This window comes from Cebus imitator, unplaced genomic scaffold (assembly GCF_001604975.1).
Source record: "Cebus imitator isolate Cc_AM_T3 unplaced genomic scaffold, Cebus_imitator-1.0 Scaffold0, whole genome shotgun sequence".
Taxonomy (NCBI): domain Eukaryota; kingdom Metazoa; phylum Chordata; class Mammalia; order Primates; family Cebidae; genus Cebus; species Cebus imitator.
In genome coordinates this window covers 13,665,111-13,691,227 of record NW_016107315.1, presented here as the reverse complement: position 1 = coordinate 13,691,227, position 26,117 = coordinate 13,665,111, and positions in this window count along the sequence as shown.

The window sequence follows — 26,117 nt, the reverse complement described above, 5'->3', positions numbered from 1 at the left end:
GGAAATACACAGGATACTTACAAACCAGTGCAGGGACAGGTCTGCCAGTCCATTTTCTGCCCGCTGCCCTCTTCTGTTCACACTCTTGACTTTTAAACTTTGTGGCTAGAGTTGGTGCAAGTGCTTAAGTGGGCTGGGCTGGGGGTAGAGATGTTGCAAAAATGCCTGCAGAGCTTTATTGGAAGTTCTAACTAAATATCAGAACACATTTTGGGAGTCAGCAGGTCTGGGATTACTTCCTCCTCTGCATTCTGCCTCAGATCAGCACTTGTGATATTTTAGACATGAGAAAGTTTTCAGAGTGACATGCAGGGTGTGTGTATGTGCATGTGTGTGCATGCCCCATGTGGGGTGTGTGGGTGGGAGACGCAGAATGTGAAGGCTGTGCCTTCCTTCTCAGTACTGAAAGTTTCCTAGATACCTCTGAGGGTGAGGTGGGCTGGGGGGGTTCTAGTACCTGTCTAACCATATCTGTCCCTCCTGCAATTTCTCACATAAGAGTCCCAGGCCCACATAGTGACAACCGGGTTGGAATCACAATTTTAATAATATACACTTGTGAAACTTTATTTTTTCTAGCCCTGCTCCCGTGTTAATTGTTTCATTCGTTAGGACTGGACAAGCCTTGGAAATAAGCTTATCTTTATTTTGCATATGAAGAAACTGGGGCCAGTCTCGAGAGTCTCCTTCAATATCTAGTCTTGGGACTCACACTATTTCTCATCTATGAATAAGAGGTTTGGGGATATTTGGTATTTTTGGATCATGGTTGGATTCAGAAGCCAAAACACATGGTGAGAGTAGGGAGCTTGCCCACAAATTCAATTGTATTTCTTGAAGAACATTTTCATGGATTTAAGCCAAATTTGAAGCCACTTCTCATTTCACCTGAAGTTAGTCCTAATAGCTACCTGTTAGTGTTGATTGGTGCTTACCTAGCAGGAAGTTATTGGTAAATATCGTGTGTTTACCCAGTAATTACACACCCATGCGAATTACTCACTAATTATGCTCAGCGGGTGCAAAAGTCATTAACACAACACATCCCTGGCACTGGGGGTAAAGGAGGCAGACCATGTTGTATTAATTTAGTAATTGCTTATTATTCGCCCTGAGGGTAATTTCACCTCAGAACAATGAGAAAGAGCGGAATGTCCACCTGTTGAAGTCATTTGTTAGTACAAGTCAAGGGCAGAACTGGACATGTGTGGGTGTGAGCATGATTGGCCTCTTATCCTCCTTGTGTGAACTATGTAAACAGTCAGGCTGGGAGAGGTACCGGAGGTCTCAGGCCAGCCCCAGTGGCAGAAGAGCTAGCTTTAACAGCCGTGTTGCCATTACCCATGTGGGTCTGTCCTCAGCAAATTTAAAATCCTTAGGCCAGCCTCCCCATGCCCAGCATGTTCCTCAGCTGCTGTGTGCTTAGGGAATTAAAACTAATTTTAATATTAGCCCTAAGCAAAGCATAATTAGAAAGATAAATCTTCAGCAACTCTCTCCTACCCAGGTCTCTCCACTGTCACCACCCACCCCCGTCCCACCTCCCTGCCATCATGCATTATGAAGCCCAGTGTAAACGGCTTTGAGATTATCTGTAGCAACACTAAACACATTTGTTCAGCTCATTGAAAGTTGGTTTGGAAGTCAGACAGGCAGCAGTGGTGTGAGCCCTGTGAGGTGTCCTGCCTCCAGACCTTGGGAGGAGGAGACAGCTGGGTGGGGACCTTCCCCGCTCATTCCTTCAGATTCTCAGCCCACACATCATTTGTTCCTGGAGCAGACGCTGGCTTGTCATGGCCACAAGAACCTATAAAACCAATGGTGAGATATTTCTTGCCCTGAATAAGACTCCCTTGGACTTCCATCTTCATCTCTGGAAATAACTGTTCATCTTTCACAGCTTTTTGTCATTGCAGAGAGACTCTCCTCAAGGCGGAGACTAAGATAACAGGCACGTGTCTGGCAACTTAAGGAAGGGGTGTCCATGGGGGCAATCAGCTTGGCTTCCCCTGGGGGCAGGAACCATGATCTGGAATGATGGTCAGGAAGTGGGCTGCTGTCTGCCCACCTGCTGGTTAGCGGGAGCTGGGCTCAGTGTACTCATGAAGACAGCTGGGTTCTCAATTAAGGAGAGAAAAGAGGCTTTAAAATTTAGGGGGAACTTGGCCTGTGCTTTGGCTGACTAAGAACTTCCTGCTTTACTCTGTTGAAAATGGGCTTGGCTAATGATACTGGGCCATCTTGAGTCGGAAGACCAAACTCTATTTCCTAGTTCTTACTTATCTTTCTTCCAGGAACCAGCATGAGGTTGCCTTCTAATTGATGTGTCTCATCATTTCACTGAAGATTTATGGAATGCTTCCCCCTTTAAAAGTGTTAAGTACTTGCTGTCAGCATCACCATCACAGCCTGCGAAGTCGACACTAAAGAGAGAGAAGTGGAAAAGGCAAAGTAAGAACAAAAGCCAGCCACATCGCAGGGCTCAGAGCTCGTCCTGGCAGCTGGGGATGTCTCCTCCCCAAGCCTGACATGAAAGGTCCCTTTCCAAGCTCACTAGAGACTCTCCGACCCCCGTTTCTTCCGGTCCTGAGCCCCAGCTATTGTGCTTTCCCTGCGGACACCTCAGACATCACCGACAGCAGAGCAGAATCCCAAGCCTTCTGTTCTTCACATATTTCCCACACCTTTTCTACCCTACAACTGTCATCTTTGGCTTTCTTTAAAAATTTCTACTCTTTATATTACGAGGTGTTAAAAACAGGGAGATGGGGGCGTGGATCTCAGCTCAATTAAGGAACATCGGAGTCAGCTTTCCCCCGACAGCAGCAACCCCCATTCCTCACCCTGCCCCAAGTTCAAGTTCTAAAGCTGGAGCATTCCACCAACCCACTTGCCCTCATCCTCTGCAGTGCATACCCCCAGATCTCTCCTCTTAATTCTTCCAGTTATCTCCAATTTCGTGATCTGTGGTTGGGGCTCTAAAGAAACAGGCAGGATCTTGCTAGCACCCTGATCATGAAGTTCTGGCTGCGTGGGTCCAGGAGCTCTGAGAAAGGAAAGCCTGTGTAGAAGGTTGAGGTAGAAGGAGGTGTGCACATCACAGCTTCATCCCGCTCGCTCGACCACAGGTGCTTCCGGGCACTCGCAAATACACCACATGTAGTACACGCACTCCTCCGTGCTTTTTCTCAGGCCCTTTCCTCTGCCTGGGATTTCTTCTCTATTTTTTTGTGGGGAGATATTCTTGGTACTCATTCATGGATTACTCAAGGTTAACCCCTTTTTCAATGCTTTCCCCAGTGATCTTGAGGCTGACTTAATCCCTCTCTCCTGTGATTCCCTGCTGCCCTTAGCCATAGACGAAGCATGTGGGGACAGGGGTGTGATTCTTCCATTAGTTTGCAGCCTTCTCTGTGAGATCTCGTACTCATTTATCTTAACATTCCTAGTGCCGAGAGTGACACCAAGACACAGAGTAGGTCCTGAATGAGGCCAGAGCGAACCTGACTCCCAAACCAAGCCAGCACTTTCCAAGGGTCACCTTGATCTTTCTAAACACAGTCCCGGGGCTCTGTAGGAAGACGACTGGTGTCTATTAGTACCCACTACTTGCTAAACTGTGACAAGTCCCTTATATCTGTTCCTTCATTTAATTCTCAGAATAAGTGAAATGGGCATTTTCATTCTCATTAAGAGATGCAGAATTACTTAGAGAGGTTAAGGTAGCTTAGGCTGATCAATTGCAGATTTCCGATGCAAACCTACATTTCTCTGGCTCTAAAGGACATGTATTCCTAGCCTTCGCTGTCTCCTCAGGGAGCTGAGCAGGAAGAGTATTTCCTGTTTGCCAGGAGCACCCAATTCTGAGAGCTGCTGTTCCAGCTTCATGGGGATTTGTCCATCTCCTTTGCAGAGATTGATGGACCCTGAATGGGGGAGGTTTGGCACACTCACTTCCTTCAGGGAACGTCTTCTAAGTCTCTGACGTAAACAAACAATGTCGGACCAAATCCTAGGCTTCCATTATGCTCTGCCTTCTATTTTCTGGCAGTGCCTGCAATTGGTTGCATGGGGAAAGTCCGCCTGGCTCTGGAGTGGAAACTCCATGAATTTGCTTTGAATGTGGGGAATTCACAATCGCTGCTTGAAAACAGTTTTGCTTCCCAAACACAGTCCTTCTGAGCTGGCCTACCCCGCTTCTCTTGTTAAAATGCCTCTTATTTGGCTTTTCAGCCATATATAGGTTTCATATGATCTATTATGTGATGCTTTAATTACTGTTGTTTATTGATTATGATTGCATTTGAATTTCCATGGATTACCAAGAGTGACTTGGCAAAGGGCACACAAAGACAATATTATAATATTATTATCAGAGAGGTGGCAGGCCTGGGTTACAAAGTGAAAAGCTAAGTAGCAACTGAAGGGAAGGGAAGGTCCTCCTGACTGGCGCTGCTGGCGTGTAATTGCGAGTCTGCAGTAGGTTGCTCATCAGGCCTTTGTTTGGGATAAACACTCCTAGAAGGAAGCAGCTGAGAATCTTCCCCAGTGTTGTATAGCACTTGGTAGGACTTCAGTGAAATGTGCTGTACTTCCCATACAAAAATAACAGCAGCCCGCTCTCAGTGTGCTTGCCAGCAACAACGCTGGCAGTGCTGGGAAACAGCTCTATATACCTTCACACCAGATCCCCATCACGATCAGGGCCACAGATCCAGTGAAAGAAATGTCCCACGTGAGTGCCATGGCTCTCCATGGGTCAGCCTCATATTATAAGTAGCCACTAGCATGCAGAGTTCATTTGCACTAAACTCAATGCTCTGTGAAAGGGCTTTCCTAGAAGCCTGATGCGTGGGGCCATCACAGCTCACTCACTGGTCATTGATTTACTAAAATTTTCAGCCCCCAACCTTAGTAATTAAGGATGAGGAATAGACGGTCATAGCTACAAAGGATTTAAAGATCTAGCTCCTATCTTCATGGAGCTCAGTATCTGGTGGGGGTAGACAGAAACCCAAAACAACAATAATATCACCCGAGAGAGGCTCAGGATTTGACTTTACCACCCTCTACACTCTGACAACATCAGGTCATTATCAAGTGGTCTGCATTCATGTTCTGAGCTGAAGAACCAAAATGTCAATGCATTCCCTGCCCCCAGAATCACATATTCATTCTCAGAAAAGATGAGCTAAAAATCAGCTCTTTGTGGAAGGAGCCACTTCGCTTGCTCACAGTTTCAGTGGTTGCTTGTCTCTGTGTTCAGTCAGAAAAGGCATCCTGGTTCTTCCTTCAGGACTTTGGGCTTTTGGGCAGAAAAGATACTGGAGGAAAAGTATAGATCTGCTAGAATTGAATAAAAACATCTTCAGAAAGGACAGATAAAAGGGAAGAAAACAGCAGGTCCTAAACGGGCAGATAGGCAATCCCACAGGAAGAGAGCCACCTTTAGGGGAGAAGGTTGAGGGCTGAGCAGGGAGCTGGGGTGGTGGGCATGGGGGGGAGGGCAGGGCACAGCCTTACCCACAGAGAAATGGAGGAAGCCAGCCGTATGTGTGCAGAGTGGCTTGGTGCCAGACGGGCACGGGGAATCTTCAAGGGGATAAATACTCAGAGATTTCCAACCCTTTTGGGATGAGTGCCAGGGAAAGAGGCCAAGATTCCAGGGAACACAGCCAGGACAGGGTTATTATAATCCCTGGGAGGATTCATTTGCCAGCTACTGAAGCAAAAGCAAGCAGCACCCTGAAATGGAGACTAGCTATTTCGGAGCAATTAGCCATTGGTGCCTGCTGCTGTCTTTGGAGAAGCTCCAGAAGCCAGTAGGGTAGAAAGGAGGGCAGGGAGCCCTGGTCTGCTGCAGGAGAGATGACTCCATCTTGATATCTCCTCACCTGACAGCTCCCTGCAAATCCAACACCAGACCTGAGATCTGAGGGGCTTCTGCTCCTACTGGGTTCACGCCCTGCCCTCAGGACAGCACTGACTGAGGCATCACTGGCAACACATGTACAGAACAATCCCTGGCTGCCCAAGACCATAAAGTCCACAATATTAGAGCAGACCAGATTCTCTTCTCACATCAGGGTTTTGAGCCTGGTGCCCATTAAGACTTTAGAGATTTTGTTTCTGGGGGACAGTGAATCACCCCAAATTTGTTATAAAATTGTTCTATGTATATGCATTTTTCTGGTGAGAAGATCCAAATATTTATTAGAATTTCGAAGAGTCTTTAATTTGTTCATACTACCTTGTCCATTCTTAGTCAAACAGAGAAAAGCTAAGGAGGTCTTACCCCGCCCATATTCTCATTATTGCTGTCAATTGTCACTCATCAACATGGCCTCTTTAAAAGGAGTCCAACAAGACCTGGGCATATTTGAGGTGAAGGCAGGACTGGAGATAACTGCACTTAAAAGGATTAGGCCACTGCTCCATGAAGGATTCACCAGTGCCTTTTTAATCTCCACACTGACTGTTCCGAAAACGTTCCAGGCTCCGGTCTCACTGACTTCTATGCCTTGGGGCTTCTTTCTGGACATCCTGGTGACAGCCTTCACTCATTTGCTTTGGTCTGGGATACTGCAAAGTCCTGAGGCATGGCTTGTGTCCACTGCCCTGTGTGTCTCTCCCACTTTCCAATGGGCTTAGCCACTCCCTGGAAAATGTCCACTGGAGATGAAAGAGATTAAGTGCTATTGTAGCTGAACAAAACAACAACAAACTTCCAACTTTATGGAGCTAGAGAGGCAGGTATGTCTACTGTTTTATTTCACAGCATTGGATATAGGAAGAGCAGATTAGCTGGATGCTGCCCCACCTGTCTGGATAGATGAGACCGGAGGGGAGCCAGGCAATGCATAGATATGGAGATGCTATCCTAGAGGTAATAATGTTTAAAGCATTTATGTCGATATAAAGGAGTCCCAGCAACTCCTAAAGGAAGGATCTCTTTTGCGCATTGCAAAGTAACTCTCCAAGTCTTTGCTGTGTGAAGACACTGTTCCCCATCCTGGTCTTTTTCCCACAGCTCTCCACTTCCAGCCACCTCCCCCTAGCAGAGCTGTTGCTCAGGTGCTGCCCATAGCCAGGGCTGGGGTACGATGCCTTCACTCAGAGCTAAGACAAGATACATTTTACTTTGTTCTTTTCCAGATACCTTGTGATGGGATCATTGGAGGGGATTAGCACTTTCTAGGCTGAAGCTGAACTTGAATTGGCTTTCGAAGAATCACATCTCCATGGACCTGTGCTTGTACTGCAACAGTGGAGAGAAGAGCATGACCCCAGCAATATTCTGCAGGAAGCAGCTCCAGCAAGCTCTGTGCTGGATGATGAAGGGCAAGAAGAGAGAAGAGACAACAGGGTGTCATAGAGGAGTTTGGATGGCTAGTCCCAAGCTCCACCTTGGGAGTCCCATTCCAACCACTAAGGAAATGATGAAGCTGCCTGTGACTCTCCCCGTCCCTGGAAGGATGGGCTGGGAACAGGGGATGTAGGCACAGGATACAGCAGTAGTGTGGGTGCTACCGCTAGGTCTGTTGGTCTCTCTGAAACTGGATGAAGAAAGAGAAGCAGGAGAAGGGAAATGGCTACGTCATCACTGTGCCTATTTCTGACTCCCCGGAGGACAGTAGCTGTGCAAGTCACCCTGCCTCCCAGTCATGCATACCTGTGCATTTCCTCACCTCCCCTTCCCGTGCTTCTCAAGGACTCACATCTGAAGAAGTTGGCATTTCTGAAGCACTCACTTTTTGGGAGGCAATCTAAAGAAGAGGTAGTTTAGAATGGAACTTGTTTTTTAAGGCCTAATGGAGTTGAGGCCTCTGCCCCTGACACTGGTCCCCTAACCTTTGGACCAGGTCATGCCCCACTGCACCTAGATGCATCCCATCTGTCTGGCACTCTTTTTGTACACGAGCCTGGCCTCCCTGCTCCACTCCAGGCTTCTGGTTGCAGGGACCTGCTTTGCATGCCTTTCTCCCCTAACCCCATGTGGCTAGCACAGGGCTCTGAGGAGGGACATGGGCTAGGCAGCAAGGTGGCGGGGCAAGTCATTCCTTGGTGCCTGCCCTTCCCAGTGTGCTCCCCTTTCCCCACCACTGGAGCATTTGTCTACAGGTCAAAGACAAAGTGATTCAGGGGCACCCACAGGATATGCCCACAGCAAGAGAGCAGTCCTATTTCTGTGCTCTAAACATGAAGGAGCTTATTGCATAGAAATGGTCATGCATCTCTCCATGGCTTTGCTAGTATCATTGGCTGGTTGGCTGCAGACATGCCTATCTCCTCCCTGGGTTACCGCCAAGTTACCATTCTCTGCCAGAGTCATCTTCTGATTAGGACTCTGGGCTCAGGTCATGCCTGAGGTAGTCCTTTAGCTCCAGCTCGAGCAGCATAGCTGTCAAAACTCTCTTGGACACCTGGGTGTGATGCAGGCAGACAGGGGAGGGGGTCAGATGGCTCAGCCTCAGGCCAAGAAGTTTAGGGGCTGGCTTTGGGGCTCCCGCCTGTGCTGCCTGCCCAGCTGTAGGGAGCCTCTGCTAATGGGAGGGACCTGTTGGCAAAGCACAGCTGAGCCCAGCTCCTAGGGATCGGTGCATGCCACAGAGGCCTGCAGAGCTGACAGGAAGTTGGTAGCGGGCACGGACACAATCTGCCACCTTTGCCTGAGAGGCAGGGTCTGGCTCCCGCACCATCTGAACATCTTGATTTGCTGCTAATTGAGCAGCTGACACCCGAGAAGCCACGTGGCCCACAGCAGCTGAGACCAGAGCTTCCAGCCTCTGGCTCACTGGAAGCCACAGAACCCAGAACCATGCCTGCCCAGTAGCTTCCTGGCAGGTCCTTTAGCCAGCGAGGGGCAGGGGCCTAGTTGCAGGACCGAGGGAGGCCAAGGGAGACCTGGGTCCCCAGCTCAGGTGCCTCGGAGCCCGGCAGCTGGCTGCACCTGGATCTCTTGAGGTGGTGCAAAGATGAAGTCCCAGCCTCATTATCCTGCTTCAAATCCTCTCCATGACTGCATGTGCTGGAAGCTGTTTTCCCTATTTTATGGTCATGGGAATGGAGCAGAGGAAAGGGAGACAGCCAGAAAACAGCTCATAGGCAGCAAGGCTGGGAAGCCACCCCGGGAGCAGCTGGCTTCAGAGTTCATGCTTAACAGACTCGAAGACTGTATAGACTAAAAAAAGAAGGATTTGTCTTTCTGTGCCTGGCTTATTTCAGTAAACATGGTGTCCTCTAGCGTGTTCATCCATGTCACATGTGGCAGGATTCCCTCTTTTTTAAGGCTGAATAATATTCTATTGTATGCGCACAGCACATTGTAAAACCCAGTCATTTGTTGCTGGCTCCTTCGGTGGCCTCCACGTCTCGGCTGTTGGGAGTAGTGCTGCTGTGACCACGGCTGTGCAGATAGCTCTTTCAGATCCTGATCTCAACTCTTGGAGAAACAGGCACATAACCATGTGGTGACTCTGTAATTCCATAGAGGCATCTAAAATAGTCCTACTCAGAGAAGCAAGAATAGAATGGTGGCTGCTGGGGATTGTGGGGTGGGGGTATAAATGTTAGTTATGCAAGATGGGCAAGTTCTAGAGGTCTGCTGTGCAAAATTATGCTTACAGATAACCATGGTGTATTTTTCTCTTAAAACATCTGTTCAGTTCAGAGGATAGATCTCACATTGCGTTCTTATCACAATACAATAGTTTTATTTTGGAAAAAAGGAAAGAAGAACCCTTGATGACCCAATGAGCATATCATTCATGAATTTCTTTCAAATATTTTGAAATATTTTAAATATTCTAAATATAAGGAAGATTTGGGACCGTAGAGTAGTAATTATCTTGTACTCACCTGATACGTGTAAAGCATACTTTTATATCTATCATCATATTTGGTCCCCATAACCACTTTCATGAGCTGCATATTTTCTAAGATTTTTTGGATGTGCCTAAACTCAAGGTCCAGGTGAGTAGGAGGCTCCCCTGGTCGCACAGTCTGCACCCACCGTTGGATGCTGGCTCAAGTGTGCTTCCCACACGGCACATGGAGCCATCAGCAGAATCAGTGTTGGGATGGGCACCCCTCTATCCCAGGCCTTTGCTCTGCAGTCAAGCCCCTTGCTGCCCAGCTTTGACCTGGTGCATGCTGATGAGCCTGTTCCAATCACTGCTCATTTCTGTGGTGTCATCCTTTAAATCCTTTGTTCCATTATTTGATTAATCCAGGGGATTAAGCCAATGCGCAGAAGCTTTGATGTGGCAGGAGGAGTGTTTAAGCATTTCTCTCTTCCTTTGTAAGTGCTTCTGCCTCCTGGTAGTACAGGGGAAAGAGAGGCAGAGTACATGCAGGTGAGAGAGGGCACGTGGCCCTGCAGATGAGAAAGGTGGCAGAAATGAAGGGAATGATCTGGAGTCTCACAGTTTTTTACTGAAAGTAAAAAATCAATCCATGACCTTAAAGAAGTTTATGAATTCCTAGCTTAGGAATCAATGCACATCGATTTTTGTGCCTCTGCTCGGGCCGTACATGTACACTGTGAAGCGATGAAAGCTGTATTTTGCTGGGCTTGGACTGGGGATGAGCAAGAGCCATTTTTGCCACATTGCCAAGAGTCAAAAACAAAAATGAAGAAAAAAACCTTTTTCCCAGTGAAGGTCTCAGTCCAGAGCCTGGGACTTCTGGCTGCGTCTGCCAATTTCAGGGTTCTAAGGCAGCTCCGTCAGAGGATGAGCATCACGCATTCCTGAAGGCAGGATTCTGGTTTTTCCTCCCCGACCCCTTCATGGCCCCAATCATTTCCACCAACAACCCCCCTTTCCCAGGATGGTTTTCCTAGCTTTGCTTTACAGGGTAAAGGGTTGCTGGGAGTAGGAATGGTGGGAGATAAACGGTGCGTGCCATGGAACAGCACCTTCATAATTTCCATTTCAACAGCGTATCTTCCATTGAAAGAACACTTTTCCATACATTATGTCCTTTGATCATCAACCTCTGGAGCTGGCTAGAGCATGTATCAGTTCCTCATTCACAAATAGGGCGTGGAGGTTAAGGAAGCTTGGGCCTTGATTAAGATCCTCTAGCTGTTAGGGCCACACCAGGCACTTTACCCAGCTTGTCTTCGTCCCAGTCTCCTACACTGGGTTGGGTCCTGTGGTGTGCAGAGGACAGAACAGCTTTGCTATGATGGAACCACCAGGCTAAAGGAGAACAATCTTTACATGTAGGGCAAATGTGTCAACATGTACATGAAGCACCTGAAGGAGGCAATGTGATGCAGTCAGTGCAGAACACGCTCAGGGACCCTGAGATGGAGAGGCTGGCAAAGACACCCTGAAAGTGCAGCCTGGGGAGCTGCTGGGCCCAGGAGTTGAGTCCCACTGGAGATGCCAGCTTCGGCATTGCCAGCACTGAGCAGCAGTCATGGGGCGCAGGCTCACAGGGTGGCTCAGCTGCTGGGGACGCTGCCATCAGGGATGACCCTGGCACGTGGCACATCATGCTGCAGGGGACCTCTGCACCCCAGCACCCCACATGCTCGCTCCTGAGCAGGGCTGCCATTGCATGGTGCCTTGCCCAGAAGCTCAGCGTCCTACTGCCTTCCCTTCTACATCTCCTCAAATGCTCTTATTTTTTTCTCTCTAATTTTTAGACAACTTTAATAAGAATTATTAGTCCCACAAGTGCTTTCTTCAAGAGCTGTATCTGGAGTATTTATTCTTTTTATTTTTTGGTTGTGGTAAAAAAATTATGAATTCTACTTTCATAACAACTTTTTAAGTGTACCGCATGTTGTTAACTCTACGAACAATGTCATACAGCAGATTTCTAGAACTTGTTTATCTTGTAGGACCAAAACCTTAGACAGAGTGAACAGAAAATTCCTCTCTTCTCCCCCAGCCCTTGGCAACTGCCATTCTGCTCTTTGATTCCATGAATGTGACTACTTTAGATGCCACATGGAAGTGAGATCATGCAGTATATGTCTTTCTGTGTCTGGCTTATTTCCTTTAGCATACTATCTTCCAGGTTCATTCATCTCACCACATATGGCAGGATTTCCTACTTTTTAAAGGCTGCATAACGTTCCAGGTCAGTGTTCTTTATCCATTCACCTATCTATGGACATTTAGATTGTTTCTATAGCTTGGCTGTTGTGAATATGCTGCAATGAACTTAGGTGTGTAGATAATTTTTTGAGACCTTACTTTCAATTATTTTGGATAAATACCCAGAAGTAGGATTGCTGGATCATATGGTGGTTCTATTTTTAATTTTTTGAACATCTTATATTTTTCTTGAATCTGAAGTCCATCCTCCTCTTTTATTTCCCCATCTCTCCTAGTTCATTCAGATCTCATAATTTCTTATAGGAAGTACTGGTGTCTCTTCCCCCCATGTGTATATTATTTAATTTTTTAATGGTCGTTGTGGTGGAGTAACCAACTTTAGCTATTAATGATGATTTTTTTCTCTTTTTTATTTATCCACTTTCTTTCTTCCTTAAAATGATCAGTCACAAGCTCTGGCAAGCACTATGGGCATGTAGGGTGCCTTGAGTGAGAGATGGTGCCCCCACTGCCTGGAATTGCGGAAGCACTTCCCAATCCTGGGCTCAGCCTGTGGGACAGCATTGCCTAAAAAAAATGTGGTTAAAGTTTTCTAACAACTTGGTCAGACAGGACACCTTAAATTAAAAGTAGTTCCAAAAAAGCTGTCAATCTTAGGCATCTAAATTGGTGACCTGCGATTCCCAGACACTAGCTCCATTTATTGGTGTGTATTACCAATAAACCTGAGAGGCGTTGAAATGTCATGTTGAAACAGAGCAGGGCTTCATTCCTCTCCCTCCATTCCGACCCACAGTGGTCATCGGGGGCTTGCCAGGAAGTGCAGCTCATCATTTAATTCCCAAATTTAAACCCTCAGAGCCTCGGCATGTCTGCACATTTGAGGCCACAAGTCTTAGTAGGGTCCTGGGTGACCTCCCCCCAGCTACCTGCCTCCCTATCCTGCTTCCTTACTAGGCAGCCTCTGTTCTGTTCCCATAATGGAATCACTTACCAACCACAGCAGCCCCATGCCCTTCCATGCCCTCTCACCTTTATCAGACAGCAGCTCTCCTTGCCCAATCCCCTTGTGTCCTGGGCAATCTACATTAAACTCTTTTCCTCAGACATTACATCTTCGAGAATGCCCTGCCTGAGCCCACAAGCTGGGCCCCCACTCACCTCCCATGGCAGCTTCTCAGAGATGTTGAGCTGCAGTGCAGATCCATGGTGGGCTTGGCGTTCAGTGGGCCAGGTCATGACGTCATCAGGATAGGGGACAGGCAGAGATAGTCCTTCAGGAGAAAGCTGCCCCTCCACTCTTTACACCAAGGAGGGCACAGTGGGTAGAGATAAATTTGAGTCCCTTTGAGGGTTGGCTTCCCATCAGCTGCTAACACAGAAAAATATATACCAGTAGCTTAAAATGAAAGATCAAGAAATAAGGTGTTAGCCAAAGTGACTTTTGGCAAGAAATGTTGGTACTTTGGGAATAAAGTTTCTTCCCTTTAGGCCTGCTCGTTCTTCTTTTCACTGAGGCTTAATCAGGTTGGGCTCCCTTTAGGCAATTCCTAGAACCTGAAACAGAGACAGAGAGACAAGCCTCCCCATCCTCATGTGCCCAAAGGAGTAAGAAGCTCCAGAGAAAGAGGAGGAGGGATCCACAGACCTTTATCTGTGATTTCCATTTTCCTGTCCCTCATTCTCTCCTTAAGTTTCTTTGCATTGTCACCAGATGATTCAGCCAGCCCTTGGACATGGGGGTGGGAGTTCTTATATTGGAAAATCTTGACCTGATAATAATTAGGGACACTGATCAGTGTCCATTACCACATTTGATTGATTTTGAGGACTAGATTAAGGAGGGTTGGAAATAAAGGCTTCATAGCAGACTGTGCAGAAGGGGCGCTGGCATGGGCATCCAAGGGGCTCATGTCCTGGAGAGAGCTGCCGTGAGCTCTGTGAGCTCCCAGCCTCCTCCTGCAGGCAGCATTCAGCAAATAATCAGCCCTTGGTGGCCCTCATGGCTGGAAGCCAGGTTTCCATCAGCATTGGCCTCACTTCTGAGCATCTTTCTGCTTTGGTGGGTGCATGGTTCCATGCAAGCGTATGCATGATGTGTGCTGTGCTGGGTCCATGCGTATATATGGATGAAGAACATACAGAAGAAACCATGTTGTTTTCTTTCTTCTTTCTCAAATGTTTGCCCTCATTTTGTGTGGAAGGGAGCATCAGTTGAAGGATGCCTGGCTCAGAATGGTGTGGAGCTTCTCAGGGCTAACCTGTGTGTATATAGAGAATGAAGGGCAGGGAGGGCTTGAATGCAAACTGCAGAGCAGACTCCTAATCGGAGCAGTCCGTTCCACAGGCTGGCCGGGAAATGTGGACACGAATCCTCAGTGCTGCCTGGGAAAACTTGCTGAGAACATACACTGGTTCCATGCTCAGTAAACAGTGCTCTTCAGGCTTGGGCCCCAGTGCAGCGAAGAAATGGAGACAGGAAATGACAGGGGTGGTGGCTGGGGTGGACCAGAAAGCACAGTGAGGAGAAGGGGTGAGCCTCGCAAGATGTCAGGGCTTCTATAAAATTCACTGAAAAATACAATAAAGGGGAGAATAAACAGCTTAGAGTCTGAATGAGCCAGCTCCTTCCAAGCCAGCCATTCTACTCCTGATGGAGAAGACAGCTGGGGGAATTAATGAAGTTAATCCCTCTGGCCAGCAGCCAGAGGCTGTCCTAGGGCTGGATAGCTTTGCTTCAGGGTATTCCTTTTAATATATATTCTGGTGGAATCACAGATATCATTCTTTGTTGTGGGTCCTGTGCCTTGGTGGATGTTTGGCAGCGTCCAAAATCTCTACCCGCAAGATGCCAGTAGTTCCCCTGTGGTCAGGTGTAGCAACCAAAAATGCCTCCAGACGTCCCCCAAAGTCAAATGTCCCCTGTGTGGGAGGAATTGCCCCTGGTTGAAGAACCCTGAGCTATATTCTGTTCTGGGACTTGACATGTATTATCTGGCTCAATTCTCACTGCAGACAGACTTTTCTCTCCCATTTGTCAGAGAAGAAACCAGCCTGGGACTGGTTTCCAGGTCCACCTGATTCTAAGGCCTGGATCTTTCCACTACGGGCCTCTTCACTGGAACTGAGTCTGCTCCATGATCCCTGATCGATCTGTCCTCTGAATAACAGTCACTAATGGGGAAGCCCTTCTGGGTCCAGTATGACCTTGGATGTGACTTCAAGAACATATGGAAGGCCTCCTTTTCCTCTTCCCTCATCTTAACTTCAACCACACCAGGTAGTCTATAATTAGAGAGACAGTATTTTAGCTTTAAGTTAAATTTTTAGTCTGCTGGGGTAGTAGGGTAGGAGATGGCAGAGGGAGGAACCTGGAAGGAACGATCCATTAAGCCGATTTATATCTCAGTATGAATAAATTCACTAGACTCAAACTGGAAGTGCCCTTTCCTCCCAGCCCTTACCTCAATCAGAATAATACTGAAGTAGGAAAATTTGTAAGGAAAACACAATGGGACATTCCTCCTTCCTGGTATTAGAAACATTAGAAAAAAATAATACTGTGTGCATTTATTAGGTTTCCAGATAGTTCACTATGTTAATTTTTGTAGCAATATTATCATTGATCGGGAGCCGTTGGACACGCTTGTAATCCCAGCACTTTGGGAGGCCGAGGCGGGTGGATCACGAGGTCAGGGGTTCAAGACCAGCCTGACCAACATGGTGAAAACCCGTCTCTATTAAAAATACAAAAATTAGCCAGGTGTGGTAGCACCGACCTGTAATCCCAGGTACTTGGGAGGCTGATGCAGGAGAGTCGCTTGAATCCAGAAGGTGGAGGTTGTGGTGAGCCGAGATCATGCCACTGCACCCCAGCCTGGGTGACAGGGTGAGATTCTGTCTCAAAAGAAAAACATACTGGCCGGGCGCAGTGGCTTATGCCTGTAATCCCAGCACTTTGGGAGGCTGAGGCGGGTGGATCACAAGGTCAAGAGATTGAGACCATCCTGGTCAACATGGTGAAACCCCGTCTCTACTAAAAATACAAAAAATTAGCTGGGCATGGTGGCACATGCCTGTAATCCCAGCTACTCAGGAGGCTGAGGCAGGAGAATTGCCTGAAAAAAAAAAAATACTATCACTATGGTAGAATACTATCACCTATCACTAGTAGTATTTTCAATAGAGGAAAGAGTGCATAAGAATTGTAATGTTTCTAAGTGGTCATCATTGATATGTAATTTTATTTATCAGTTTAGGGACTTATCTATTTCTGTCTGAAAATTTTGAATGGTCCCTAAGCAGGTCTCTCTGACTCCAGTCTCCAGCCTATCCATTTGTCCAATCTTTGCCCTTCACATTTATGAGACTGACTTCCCATATTATAAATCCACCCATGCCTTTCTTCTTTCCACGATCTGAAAGCTCCCTCTCAAACCTTGAGATAAATTTCACATTCCTTGGCATGACTCACAAGGCTTTTCTCAATGTGAATTAGCCCTACTCCTTGCTACTCCCACATCAAGCTTATATTTCAATCACACAGAACTGATGGAAATTCTCCAAATGCACTTGGTTTCCTCATTCCTTTATAAACCTTTGCACCTGCTGTACACTCTGCCTGGAATAATTTTCTCATTTTTCACTATCTGGCTAACTCCTTCTTGTTCTTCAAGACTTAGCAAGGATCTCTTCCTTCCAGATAGTTTTCCTAACTCCCTCTTCCCTTGTCCGCCCACCTTTGCCTTCCACAGCACCTCATGCAGGCCACAGTGCGATCCCATGTCCTACCAAAGGAAAATTACTCCTTCGCTAGCCTATGAGCCCCTCCAGAGCAGGGAATGTGTCATCATTTTACCCCCAGTGTCTAGCACATGCCTGACATAAAGGAGATAGAAGAGATGTTCCATTAGTATTTGCAAGATGGCTGGCTAGCTGGCTGTATTAATTCATTATTGGTGGTTTAGCCCCATCATTTTCCTTCTTCTTTTGACATACTTAGATAATATTCAGTTTTTAAAATCTATCAAAAATCCTCTCAATCAGATCTTCAGAACTGGTAAACTGTTTTGGGGGAATGAGCTATTTTTATTACCCCTCCGTAGAGTGTTAATCAATTAAGCCTCCATGTTCGGCCTCTTCCATCATTCAAATGCTTAAAAGCCAGAGGGACCGAAGTTGGAAAGCACAGTAGATGTCAGGATTAAAGCAAAGGAGCATCTTCCACCTTTGCTGGATTTGAAGTTACCTTCTGCCTTCTGATACATTCACACTGTTTATCACTCATGGTTACTTTACAGGTTCAAAATGTTTGAGAATTGTTGATACTGGTTTCAATCATACCACAAGGTCTTTGTCTTTCTGGTTCACTATTTGTCCCTTCACTAACAGCAAGATGTTTCCTTGCATGCAGTAGGTGCTGTATAACTGTGGACTTACTATGTGACTGACATCAGTAGCAGGTTCTTCTGCATGAGGGCAGGGAATGAAAAGAAACCCGATTAGGTTGCCTTATCCTGAGATAGGTCATGATAATATTTCATTCTGTGCTGAGCTGAGCATGCTACATGGAAACTCTTTATTAATTTATTTTGTCTGCCCACCCACCTTTTTTCACAGCTGCAAATGTCTTTTGATAACAACTGTGGATTATGAAGGGTGTTAGAAATGTGTTAGGAACAGAAGGTTCGGAATTCTGTTCAGCTGTTAATAACTTGTGAGTTGTGTCAGCGTGCAATGGCAGCAGCGAGTGCTGAGCTGGAGATGGTGGCATGGGCACTGCCTCTGGACCCAATGCCTGTGGACCTTGCTTTAAGTGAGGGTTATCAGGGGTGCTGCCAGCCATCTAGGGAAAGTGTCCTGTGTCGTGGGATCCTGGAAGAAATCATGTGTCTGATCTCATTTGCAGAAGGAAAGGAGTTTTCTTCTATCTTGGCTACAGTAAATCCATTTGTCAGCCAAATGTAGTACCAACTTGACAGTCCAAATGGTCAGGATGTGAAGGGAATTAATAAGAACTTTACAGTAGCACAAATGAATCAAAAACAGACACTCTAGGTATTGGGCGAAAACAGACACTATAGGTAAAGGCTGTGTTCATTTTTTTAAAAAAGTAACAGAATTTAGTATCTCCTTTTCCTACCTAAGTCCAGGGAGAAGGGGCAGGACAATGTCTGTAAGGTCTTTTTGAGAAAGATCGTATTCGGTTGTCCCTGAAGAGGAAGGGTTAGATGTTATTGTTTGCATTGCAGAGGCAAAAACTGTACATTCAGAGATAGAATTGGAGCTTTCCCAGAGAGAGTTGAGGGAGAGACCCCTTCTTCAGCATCTCCAGGTGAAAGCCTGGATTCCATGAGACGGACTGCACGGAAGAACACAGACAAGCATGCCCAAAGCAGAGTGCCTGGGAGATGGGTGCAGATGACAAGTACCAAGGGCCAGTCCTGGGCAGAGATGGCTGCAGATGGCTGCAGGAATAGAAAAAATAAACATCAGGACGATCATTTGATTCTGTGGAAGGAGAGAGAGGAGGTCTCAAATTATTGAGATTGGTAGCTGGGAGCTTAGAGCAGATTAAGTCTGATTTTGAGAAATAAAGTGAAGTGACATTTATTGAATTCTGGTAGCATAGCAGCTACATATTCTTGGAGAGACTCAGAACGTCATAGAAACATGGGAGTAAAAATAAACAGATTGTTGATGAAACTCAGTGTCATGCCAGCAACTGTACATAATACCAAAAACTTGTATTCTGAGAAATTCTGATAGTCTATGTTTTTATAGGGGTATAGAATTTGTTGCTGCTCTCTAGCTTTCCTCACTAGGAAAGGAGGGAGTAGAGAAGTAATTTGGGATTATCCCACTATTTTGGTTTTTATGTAGAAGCCACATTCAAGCTTGCCTCTTGTTGGAGGTAAAGGCCTAATCTTAGAAACCGTGTCTCACTGCCATGAAGAAGGCCGAGTGCTGGGGTTAAGAGCACTGACTCTGGAGTAAAAGGCGTGTACCTGAATTTCTGTTTCTGCTCTGCATCTTGGAAGCTGAAGGTCCTTGGTGAAGTCTCTTTGCTCTGCACTCTTATGTTGTCTCCCCTGGGAAATGCAACCCTCAGTAGTGCCTACTTCACATGCAGTGGAGGGTTCAGATGTGATGGCACTTGCATTTTAATAGACGAGAAAAGAAATATTTACTTTTATCGATAAAGAAATCCTACTCTAGTGTTAAGCAATGAAAAGTGATATGAAATAAAGCCAGGCAACAGATTAGAGGCTTGGGCAGAGAGTGGTGGTTATTTGTTTATGTAAGGCGGTCAAGGAAGGCTCACTTCCAAAATGTAAATTAGTACAGCCACTATGGAGGTTTATCAAAGAACTAAAATAAAATTACCATATGATTCAGCATATCCAGCAACCTCACTGCTGGGTACATATCCCCCCAAAAAGGAAATCAGTCTACTGAATAGATATCTGTACTCCTATGTTCGTTACAGCACTGTCCACAATAACCAGCATTTGGAAGCAACTCATGTGTCCGTCAGCAGACAAACAGATAAAGAAAATGTGGTACTTAGTGGAGTACTATTCAGTCATAAAGGAGAATAAGATCCTGTCATTTGCATCAACCTGTATGGAATTGAAGGACATCACATTAAGTGAAATAAGCCAAACACAGAAAGACAAATTTTCCATGTTCTTACGCATCTGCGGGAGCTATAAATTAAAACAACTGAACTCATGGAGATAGAAAGTAGAAGGATGATTATCAGAGGCTGAGAAGGGTGGTGGTGATTGGTATAGGGAAGTGGGGACAGTTAATGGGTACAAAAATTTAGATAGAATGAATAAGATCTGTTATTTGATAGCATAACCGGGTGATGACAGTCAATAATAATTTTCATAAATTTGAAAATTACTAAAAAAGTATAATTGGAATGTTTAACACACAAAGAAATGATGAACGCTTGAGGTGATGAATGCCCTATCTATCCTCATGTGATTACTACATATTGTATGATTGTATCAAAAGACCTCATGTACCCCAAAAATATACACATCTACTATATACCCATAAAAATAACAAATGATAAGCTTAAAACAAATTAAGAAAAGAAAGGCTTACTCCCAGATGGCCTTTTGGGAAACTGCTGGTGGTGGGTGGGGGCGGGGGGGCAGTGAGGAAATGAGCTGATAAATATAAAGCCCAGAGTATTTTTCTGGCACAAAGTGAATGTCCCATAACTGCCTGCTGCCCTGTTCCTCAGATATGCAGAATCTGACTCAGGACAAGGTGTCTGTTCAGGAACACAGAGCTTGGTAGGATAGACTTTTAACTGTCTTTCTTGTATCTAAGTCTCTGAGACTGCAAGCCTCCAACGTTAACACAGGGTGTAATAATTTTCTACCTTGGAGATGCTTTAACTACCAAGACACAACTCTTGAAAGATTGGACAAGCAGATATAAAGAAAGAGATGTAAAAGAAAGAAGGGGATACACACAGGGAAGATTAAAGAGAAAGCATGTGGGAGTGTGTGTGTATGAGAGGGAGAGAGTGAGAGAGACAGAGAGAGAGGATGAGGAAGAAAGGGAAGATAACAATGGAAATGAGATGGGAACAGGGGTGGAAATGAAGAGATGCTTTCTTAAAAATTTAATAAATATAAAATACATAACTCAAAATAAAGGATGTATTTTGAGTTAATGGGTTGCAGTGAATTCTCAGTAGGGTTTTGAACCCCGAGTTTCTTGCAGTGCATTAGCTGGACTGTATAAGGAATTGGCTCCCAGAAAGGCAGGATCATTTGTTCTCAGTTCTGTGTGTTCCCTACCCTCCTACTGCTCTGATGTCAACTTTTGACATTTCCATCATCCAATTTATACACTATCACCTGCCAGCCTTCCCATAGTACTCGTGTTTGTTTGATCTCATACAAACTCCCCTCTCCGATCTGTTGATGAAATAATAAATCTGGGACCTTTGAAGATAGTGCACTGCAGGAGAGCACAAATGAAAATCTTTCCTTGATACTTAAGCGTTCTGAATGCTGAGTCCACAGTGCTGATTTGGTCTACATTGTACACTTCCTTTTAGACAAATCCATCAAGCAGGAGTCCCTAAAAGCCTGTAATTTTCCAGGCAATATGGCCAACACACCACATTGGTAATGGAAGATTCTTGTAAAGCAGCATGATCCTGAGCAAAGCTATCTATTTATTTGATTTAAATTGTTTTAAGTACTTTTGAGTTCCTGGTGTGATAGCAGGAAGCTCAAATGATTTAACTTGAAGTCATAGATCTGACTCTCAAAAAACTTAAAGTCTCAAATAACATTGAGTACTTAGGACATGAATATTTCTAAAACGCGTTTTGGATATCTCATAGCACTAACTGAAAACCTGAGGCACTCGGTGGGTTACTGAATACATTTTAAGCTCTTTAACCTGGAATTCATATTTTTTCCCAGCCTGAGTTCAGAAACTTTCCAGCCTAACTCACACTCTTTCATGGAAACCTCTGTTCTGACCCCATTGGCTAACTCACAGCTCCTGAAGACTACTCTCCCTGCTGTTCACACCCATCCATTCTTGAGAAGTTACTCAAATCCCACTTCTTCCAAGCATTCTCTGTGACTCTGTTTATTGTCTTCTAAATACACGAGTTTTTAGAGCAGTTTTAGATTCACAGCAAAATTGAGAAGAAGGTACAGAGAGTCTCCATATAACTGTGCTCTAACACATGCATAGCCTCCACACTATCAACACCCGCACCAGAGTGGTATGTTTGTTCAATTGATGAAGCTACATCAGCACACCATTGTCACCCACAGTCCATAATTTGCACTGGGGTTCACTCTGGGTTCTATACATTCTGTGGGTCTGAACACATGTACTATGGTATGCAACCACCATTACAGTCTCATACGGTGTAGTTCCACTGAGGATCCTCTGTGCTCTACCTATGCATCTGCCCTCCCCCGACCACCTGGTAACCAGTAATCCTATCATTGTCTCCATAGTTTTGCCTTTTCCTGAATGTCATACAGTTAGAATCATACAGATTGTACAGATTTCTTTTTAGATTGGCTTCTTTCAGTTGGTAATATACATTTAAATTTCCTCCATGTTTTCTCATGTCTCAATAGCTCATTTCTTTTCAGCTTTGAATAATATTCCATTATCTGGATATATACCACACCTCCCTGCTCCCTTTAAATCTCTGATAGTTCTTAATGTCTAGACCTGTTCTGTCAGATGCAGGAGCCACTAGCTACATATGGTTGTTTATGTTTAAAATAATTTGATCAAAATTTAAAAATTCAGTTTCTCAGTCTCACTGGTCATTGGACATGTCAATAGTCACAAGTGGCAAGTGATTACCGCATTTAGACAGCCCAGGATGTGGATCATAGAAGGTTCTATTGGCTAGTGCCACTATGGACTATTGACTTGGTCATTAGATATGATAATGTATTGAGTTTCTACTGCCAAATTAACATGCATTAACTCATTTACTCTTACTAACAACTGTGAAAGGAAAATAAGTCTCAGGACCCCAAAATCACTCAGCTAAAGGGAAAAGTCAAGCTTGGAACTGCTTAGGACAAACCTGCCTTCCATTCTATTTTTGAAAAGAATAGCTACCTATATAAGGAAGCTATACACCTCCCTCACAATTTGACCACAAGGAAATTCCTTGTGGACAAAAGACAGGCAGAACTCAAAGTCGTCCCTCTCCTTACATGAGACAAATGCGTATCTGGTGGCTTCCTTTGCCCTATCATTTCACTAAGCCAGATTAAGGCATAAGTGACTATTCCTATAAATTGCATAGTCATTGAAAGGCTAATTAGAAATTAAAAAGAATGCAACCATTTGTCTTGTATCTAGCTATGACCTGGAAGCCTCCTCCTGGCTTCAAGTTATCCCGCCTTTCTGGATGGAATCAATGTACATATTACCTGTATTGATTGATGTCCATGTCTTCCTAAACTGTGTAAGACAGAGCTGTGCCTCAATCATCTTGGGTACATGTTGTCAGGGCCTCCTGAGGCGGTGTCATAGGTGTGTCCTTAGCCAAAATGAACTTTCTAAATTCATTGAGACCTGTCTCAAATGCTCTTGGTTTACCACACGAGGATGGTGTTACTGTTATTCCCATCCTGACTCCAAGGCCCTGCTCTTCTGTAAGTCATAGTCCTACCTCCCTTTTGCTGTGATATCTCCAGTATCTCATTGCCTCCGATTTTACTTCATTTTGAATCATAAAATACCTGAATTGAAAATGGCCTGCAGATTGTCCCTGCCAACACTCCCATTATATAGATGAGAAAACAGAGATATCAAAATGGAAAAACCTTATCCAAGATTGCGAAAGTCAGGTCATTGGCAGAACAGAGACTAGAAGTGAAGTCCCCCAATTGCCAGTCTGTTGAAGCCTTGTTTAGCCCTGTTTCCTAGAAGGTGGGGGTTGTTTCACAGTTTTGTAGCCCCATAGAAAATAGCATGAAGCCTTTGAATTCGATAGTGCTTGAGACAAAAGTAAACACCTGCATTTGTCAAAGGGCGAAAAGAGCAGCGGCTGTGGTCTAGTTTCTCCAAGCAGGGAGTTCTGGGAGGTGAGATACGAGTGTCTTTCCAACACCTCCCTGGACTGCGATCTGGCTTCTCAGGATCCAGAACAGATGTGAGGTGATATTAAAGAATGAGGTGGTTGGCAGTCAATGACAATAATGTATTAATTCAACAGATATTTATTAATTGAGCAACCCCCGTATGCCAAATGCTGAGATGGGGTCTAGGGTCCAAGTGAGAGTAAGAAAGCCTGGGAAAAGATATGCACATTCAGAACTAACACTAGGAGACAATGGACAGTTGGGAGCAGCAGGAGTGTGGCTGGGGATGGGAGGAGGAAGAGCAAGTTGTCTTTTGCAAAGATAAACCCTGAGGCTGAGGAAGCGGCCTCCTCAGAGAATGCCTGGTAAATGCTAAAAGCAAGATCAATTTCCGACTTTTCCACTGTGCAGGAGAAACCTCCTGACCTCAGTGGAGGAGCCCCTAGCTGTAGAGCTGATGGGGGCTTCCTATTTACAGCTGGAATTTACATGCGGCTCTGCCCTCTTCCACGGCCAGGGTTCTCTTCAAATGGGTGTTTGAGCATGCAGTGATTTTCAGCATTCCCTGGGGAAAAGAAAGAGAAGAAACCAGGCTGGCAGAATGGAGGTGAGGGAGGGGTGGCTGGCTGCACTGTGTGCTCCCCTTCCTGAGCCTGGACAGGAGCTCATGCGCTCTTTCCCCTGCCCTCTTCCTCTGTGTGCCCACTCTTCTGCCACTGTCCTTGCTCAGTCTTCCCTTCCACCTCATTTCCTAGCCATCATACCACTCCAGACCCTGATTTCTAATGACAGAATCCCAGAGAATACTGCTGCAGCCCACGGGGGTGTTTCCCGCCCTTCAGCTCATCTCCTTACCCCTACCCTTGACCCGTCCAGTCTATTCTCGGCACTCTGACCAGAGTGACCCTTTTAAACATTAGTTGCATCATGTTGCTCCTCAACTCAGAACTTTCTAATGGCTTCCATCCATTCTGAGAGTAGACAACAGCTCCTTTCAAAAGATGACAAGGCTTTCCATGGCCTGACCCCCAGCGGCCACGCTCTGTCCTGCTCAGCCAGTTGCAGCCAAACTGGCCTTCCTGCTGGCCCTCAGGCATTGTAAGCACACCCAGCCAAGGACTGCGCTCCTGCCCTTCCCTCCTGTTGCACACCCCGTAGCTCTCACTCGTTAGTGTCCTTCACCAAAGACCAGCTGGGATAGACAGAGAGCTCCCAAGGAGAGAAGACAGGAAGGACAGGCACTGTCACCTTATCAGAGCACCGGCCCTCACCACGTCTGGGCATCTCCAGCCTCTTTGCTTGGTTTGAGTGTTTTTCTCCAGAGCACATATCCGACATGGCCGAATCCAGGGCCTCCATCACTTTAGAAATCTCGCTCCCCATGCTCTGTTCCCGTGTCACTCCTCTTTCCACAGCACTATGAGAGGCCACCTGCTTCTCTGGGCTTTAACCCCCACTCAGCATCCTCCATGCCAATAACATGCTTCCTAGCCAATGGTTCCTGAAAAAATGCAAGAGCTGACTCTCACGGGTCCGCCTTGAGATAGGGCCTGTTTACTTACCACTCTGCGTGATGACAGCAGTGGATCATTCTGCCTAGCTAGGCCAGCTCCTCGCATCTGTCTCTGAAAGGAAGTGGGAGTGGAATCAGCTCTTCCCAAAACACAGGGCTTGAGATGGACAGGAAATGGGTCCCAAAGAAAATCAGGCCCAGTCAGCCCATTACAAGAAGGGAAAATGAGTACTGAGCAGGTGAAAAGAACCTATAGTCACTAAACCCATGCAAACCCTTCTACGAGTGTGTCCAAGCCTCTTCTCCCTAGGGCCAGCCTGTCTGCATCCTGCAATCTCTTTGAACTCATTAGATATACCCTTCGATCTGCTACTTTCCTGTTTGTAAGTCTGTGGTGCTTAGAGATTAAGGTCCAAACATCTTAAACTAGCATTAGAAGCCCAGCACCACGACCTGGCCTCTCCCCTCTGTCTCCGTGTGGCTTCTCTGTGTGGCCCTCCAGGTACGCTCACTGCCTGCTGTTGCTTCCCATATTTTCCCAGTGTGCTGTGGTGCCTGTGACCTCCTATGAAAGAACCTCCTGCAACACCCAGCACACTTTGCTAAAACCCTTTATTGTTTATCATCTGGCACTCTCTGTATCTTCTCTTGCATCGCTAGGCGTTCACTCAAGAGTGCACCTTCCATCCCCCAACCCCGCTGCAGGCTACTTGAGAGTAGGGGCCATTTTGCATATTCCTTGGTAGCAAACATGCTTCCTAGCCAATGGTTCCTAGAAAAACCTTAGCATATGTTGTGAACCCAAGAAACTATTACTGATTGTGTAAAATGCCACTGTCCTAAATTTCAGCCTTATTCCAAAGAGGCTGTTTCCTCTTCACCAAGCCTCCCAGACGAATGGTGGACCTAGGGTTGCATTGC